At 38.0% G+C, this 5894-nt stretch overlaps 1 pseudogene; it reads left to right on the top strand.

The window, feature by feature from the left end:
• The first annotated feature begins 2921 nt into the window (after positions 1 to 2921).
• On the top strand, positions 2922 to 3413 carry LOC142428933 (eukaryotic translation initiation factor 1 pseudogene; annotated as a pseudogene).
• Positions 3414 to 5894: the final 2481 nt, after the last annotated feature.

The following is a 5894-nucleotide window of genomic DNA, read 5'->3' as shown; positions in this document are numbered from 1 at the left end:
TTACAATTTTCACATAATGCTTTCCATAAATACCTCTTGGAGACTGAAGGAAGATACTTTTTAAGTTGTATTCTCAGCCATACCAGAAAAGAGCTGATAAGTGATATAAATCTGACTAGCAATGCAATCTACTCCTTTTTACAAATGAGGTGGAGGTGTTAGTTACCCTCAGAATGATCCAAATTCATGGTGATTCCATAGGAGCAGAGGACAAAATTTCCAGAGAGTCTTCAACATGGTGATCTTTCAGACGCAGATCACCAACTCTTACTGCCCAGGTGCCTCTTAGAGAATCAGAACAATCAAATATTAATCTCTTTTGGTTACTAGTTCAGTGCTTAACATTTTTGCAAACCAGGGAGGGAAAGCCCTGTTACATACTGGCTTCTTCAAAACTGGTTGCACTATTAATGTTGAAAGAGTAGTAGCAGAGATTTGAGATTGAGTAGCAGAGATTAAAGCATGCCCCGAATGCCTGCTTTAATTCTGAGCCCTGGTGGCTTGTGGGTAAGGACTGGGTTTCTAAACACAGATCAGCAGTGAAAAACCACCAGCCATTCCTTGGGGAACAAAGAGGTTTTCTAGTCCCATAAAGAGTTACAATCTCATAAACTCCCAAGGGCAGTTTAATCCTGTTCTATAGAGTTGCCATGAGTCAGAATTGACTCAATGGTGGCAAGTTTTGCCAGAGAAGTTAGATTACCTGGTTTATTCTGTTCACCTAGCGATCAATGCCTTGTAGGAATTAAAGCATGCTGTCTAGTCTTATTCAACTAAATAAATATATATTTATACATATATATATATATATATATATATATATATATATATATATATACATATGGCTATTTCAATCTAGGACTGAAGGTAGATTTTTTGTTGGTTTCTTTTTAACCTGTGAATATGAGTTGTCTACTATATACACTCCTTAGTGAACCCCATTACTTGCTGTTTTTACGTAATTTATTTTCCCATTCAATCTAACCACAGACATGACTAGATTTAAGTCTACACACAACTAGATTTAGATCTACATAACTATGCCTGTAACTTACCACATTGTTCAAACATTCAGGCATTAAGACACACCATAACCACAACCACATACCTATTCATGGGCTTCCTGTCAACTATGAATCCATAATGCATATGTTTGCTTGGCAATTGAAATTAAAGTCTGTCCTTGTCCAAAGTGGGTTTAAAAACTTGGATATTCTTACCTTGAGATTAACACCATAAAACAAAGTCATTGTGATCAAAATCAAATATATTACTCAGTGATTTGATAGGATAAAGAACTGCCCACAGGGTGTCCAAATCTATAGATCTTTATGAAAGCCAATGAAGCTTCCCATAATCTATTTCTGACATGGTTTATGAATTAATGGATGCAATAATTCGTATCTGAAGTGTTGGCAACACAGAAAACCTTGGAAGCACCACAGAATAAGCAAAAGAATGCATCATCCTTATTAAGATGCAGGTTTCTGATTCCTGGCCTGGATCATGAAATGCCTTTTTCCATAGACAACTTTAAGAATTGTTTTCCTAATGATCTATATGTGATAACATTGATGACTGTGACTCTAACATAAATGAGAAGCTTAGGGGCCATGAGTGTCAGTTATAGAAGTGATGTGATTTGGATAGAATGACAATGATGACACAATGTGAAGACGGTAACCAATGTCAATGAATTGTAGCAGTAGATGTTAGTGAATGAATGTGTGTTTCCTGAGTATATGCTTTTATCAAAAATTTAAAATAATTATATTTTGAATGTTAAAATAACACTTTAAATGTTTTCCACTATAAGCAGAACATAGCAGCCTGTGATGTACCCTGCTGTGGAAGCATTGCCGTCTATGAATTAAACTAATTAAATCAATAAACAGCTAGTGCTTCATATCTCTACTTCGAATCATGATATTAATTTATCTACAGGATGAATGTATGTACACAAATATGCCAACAGCAAAAGAGAAAAGAAAAGGGCAGCAGAGACCAAGTGCCGAATGTTGACTATAGAGGATACGGTCACATTATCATTAGCATATTCTCTGGTGAAAAATGTCATTTCTTGAGGTGTCTTTATACCTTATGTTAAGTATTTCTCCAGCTCTTTGTGTTACCAGTCTACTTCCATTAAGTAACTTTCTGATTACTGGCAAGACTCACAATTATAGTAACTGTCCCATCAAAAATGCCCTAGGGAAGGTTATGACATGGGCAATATTAACTTTAATTAAGTGAATCAGAATGTCTGTCAACCAATATTATGTCATTGTGTCAATGAGAGTGTGCTTGTCTCGGATAGGGATCTTGTCTCAGATAAGGATCTGCTCCTAAAAATGGGAAATCCCATCCTGTGGGGTCCTTGGTAGACAGCTTGTGACTTCCCATCCATCACACTGTGGGTGCACAGTAGGCTTCAAATTGAACACCCAGGTGCTAAAAGTATGTGACTTTATACCATAATATTTAAGTGAATAAGGTGATATTTGATGGAATATTTTCCCCCAAGTTATTACTCCTAAGGGGTAGTAATAATAACCACTTCATAGAATGATCTAAATGTAAATAAGGGCAGATGTGGAATTTAGAATAGTGAAAGGTTTAGAATAGCTAATATATTAACTATGCAATCAACGATAGTTGCAATTATTATATTTTTGTAACAATCATTATTACTTCAGTACAATATGGGGTCAGATCACATACATTCATAGAACACTACTACCCACATGTGTGTGTACACACATATAAAGGAAATTTAAATATTTTGTGGAAAAACTATATTGTCGGCCCCAGTCACTGAGCCGCCGCCGAGGACTCAGCAGCCTCCCCCTCGAGCCCCCTCGCTTCCCGTCGCTCCGTCCCCCCTGCTCGCCTTCTCCAGCCGCCGCCTTCCGCAGGCCGTTTCCACCAAGGAAAAGGAATCGTATCGTATGTCCGCTATCCAGAACCTCCACTCTTTCGACCCCTTTGCTGATGCAAGTAAGGGTGATGACCTGCTGCCTGCGGGGACAGAGGATTATATCCATATAAGAATTCAACAGCGCAACGGCAGGAAGACCCTGACCACTGTCCAAGGGATCGCTGATGACTATGACAAAAAGAAGCTAGTGAAGGCCTTTAAGAAGAAATTTGCCTGCAATGGTACTGTGATTGAGCATCCAGCATATGGAGAAGTGATTCAGCTCCAGGGTGACCAGCGCAAGAACATATGCCAGTTCCTTGTAGAGATTGGACTGGCTAAGGACGACCAGCTGAAGGTTCATGGGTTTTAAGTGCTTGTGGCTCACGGAAGCTTAAGTGAGGATTTCCTTGCAATGAGTAGAAAAATTCCCTCTGTCCCTTGTCACAAGTTTAAAACCTCACAGCTTATATGATGTAACCATTTGGGGTCCACTTTTAACTTGGACTAGTGTAACTCCTTCATGCAATAAACTGAAAAGAGCCATAAAAAAACTATATTGTCTTTTCATTACATTTTTCCACAAATAGCTAAAATCCCAGTCATATCAGGGGGATTCAAAAATTCCTGGAAAATGGATTTAACAGATAATGTCTAAATGCAAATTCCTATCCTATGTATGCCTATTTTTCCCTAAGAAATTCTTTAATTTTTCTTGTGGTGTTAATCTGCTGGAAATAAATTCCCTTGGCTTTTGTTTGCCAAGAGAATGGACTAACGGGTCCTGATGGTATAGTGGTCTATGCCTTGGGCTGCTAACTATAAAGTCAATGGTTCAAACCCATAAGCTACTCTGAGGGGCAATGATGAGGCTGTCTACACTTACAGTTGCAGCCTGAGAAACCACATCGGCAGTGCTGCTCTGCCCTGTAGTATTGCTGTGATTTAGAATCCACTGGGATTAAGATTTTGTTGTGGTTGTTAGGTGTCGTCCAGTTATTTCCAACACATAGTGACTGTCTATACAACAGGAAGAACCACCTGGTCATGCCATATTCACAATTGTTGTCTAATTGGATCCCATTGTGGTGGCCACTTTGTCAATCCATCCTGTCCAGGGTCTTCCTCATTTTTGCCCCTCTGTTTTACAAATTATGTTATCCCTTTTCAGGGAGTGGTCTCTTCTGATCAAAGAGCCAACGTACATGGGAAGGATCCGCCTCATTGTTGTTTCTAAGGAGTTTTCTGGCTGTACTTTTTCAGGGACAGATTTGTTCGTTCCTTTGATACTCCATGGGACTTTCAATATTCTTCTCCAGCACAATTCAAATGCACCAATTCCTGTTCAGCTTTCCTTATTTGGTGTCTAACTTTCATATGCATAGGAGGTGACTGAAAATACCATGGCTTTGGTCAGCTTTACCTACGGCCTCAAAGTGAGATAGTTGCAATATGTCATTTGATCTCTTCACTTTTACTCCCATTAGAACTGTTTGTGGATGCCAGCAAGATATATCCTTAACAACTTCAATCTTTGCTCTATCTTTCATGAGGTGACCTATTGATCCGGTTGGGAGGATTTTGGTCTTTACATTGATTTGTAATCCACGCCGAAGGCTGCCATCCTTGATCTCCATTAGCAAGTTCTTGACGTCCTCTTTACTTTCAGCAAGAGAACTTGTGCCATCTGCATATTGAAAGTTGTTAATAATCCTGATGCCACATTTTCTTCACCCAGCTTCTCTGATTATTTGCTCAGAATAAAGATTTAACAAGTACAGTGAGAGGCTACAACTCTGACACACACGCACCTTGAATTAAAACCATGAAGTCATCCTTTGTTCTGTTTATACATGTGCCTCTCAATCCACAGACATGGGCACAAGGAAGTATTCTGGGATATGTATATATAGTGAGTGTGTTATTAGATACAGACATAGAGTTCTAGGTGGTCATCTTTTCCCCCAGAAGAATTTAAAGATATCTATCTATCTACTACTTGCTTGAACATTTGCTGATAAAAATCTGCCATAATGCTTGAGCATTTTTGTTAATAGCCTTTATGGTTTTTGATTTGCAATTAGCTCAGCAATTTGATTTTGTTTTTTTGCATGTGTTTGGATATTTATCCTGTTTTGTATTTGTGAGCTTCATGGATTTTTATTATGGAATCTCTCTGTAGTTTTGGGGAAAATTGGTCATTATTTCTTTTGCTGTGTCATCTGTCCCATTATCTCTTTGTTTTTAAAAATATTTCTAATTACCCATTTTTTGGATCATTTGATATCCCAGGGCTTGTGGAATCTCTGATATTTTTATTTACTCCTTTTGTGTGTCTGCTTCAGGTTGCATACTTTCGATTGCTCTGTCTCTGAATTTAAAGATTTGTACCTTGCATGTTTCAAGGATAGTGGTGAACTCATTATTTTGTGATACTGATTTTATTGTCCAGCATTATCATTTTATAATTTCTTATGCTTTTCTTATTTGCTGGAATTACCTATTTGATCTTGTACTTTGGCCAAATTTTCCAATGCTTTGATGTCCTAATCAGAGTTGGCTTATGTTCACTGTCTGGAAAACAGCAAACTCTGGTAGCACCCTGGGTGAAAGCACCCAGCTGTTAACAAAAGGTCAGTGCGTTGAACCCACCAGGTTCTCCATGGGAGAAAGATGTAGCAGTGTGCTTCCCTAAAGATGGACAGCCTGAAAAGTACTAGAGAACAGTTGAACCCTGTCCTTTAGGATCACTATGAATAGGAGTCAACTTAATAGGAATGGGTTCAGATTTTGGTTTGGGTATGAAAAAATCTGTGTTCATCATACAGCCCTGCCTATCGCATTGCCTTTTCACATTTTTTTTGTTTTTGTATACATGTGTCATGTCAATAGCTGACAAAATGTATATAAAATTATATATCACAGTAAATATTGATATTATATATATTCGTATGTTTGTTGATTAGTATGATAATTT

This window comes from Tenrec ecaudatus, chromosome 16 (genome assembly GCF_050624435.1).
Source record: "Tenrec ecaudatus isolate mTenEca1 chromosome 16, mTenEca1.hap1, whole genome shotgun sequence".
NCBI lineage: Eukaryota > Metazoa > Chordata > Mammalia > Afrosoricida > Tenrecidae > Tenrec > Tenrec ecaudatus.
The sequence above is the reverse complement of the archived record's forward strand: the minus strand, read 5'-3'. Positions and strand labels throughout refer to the sequence as shown.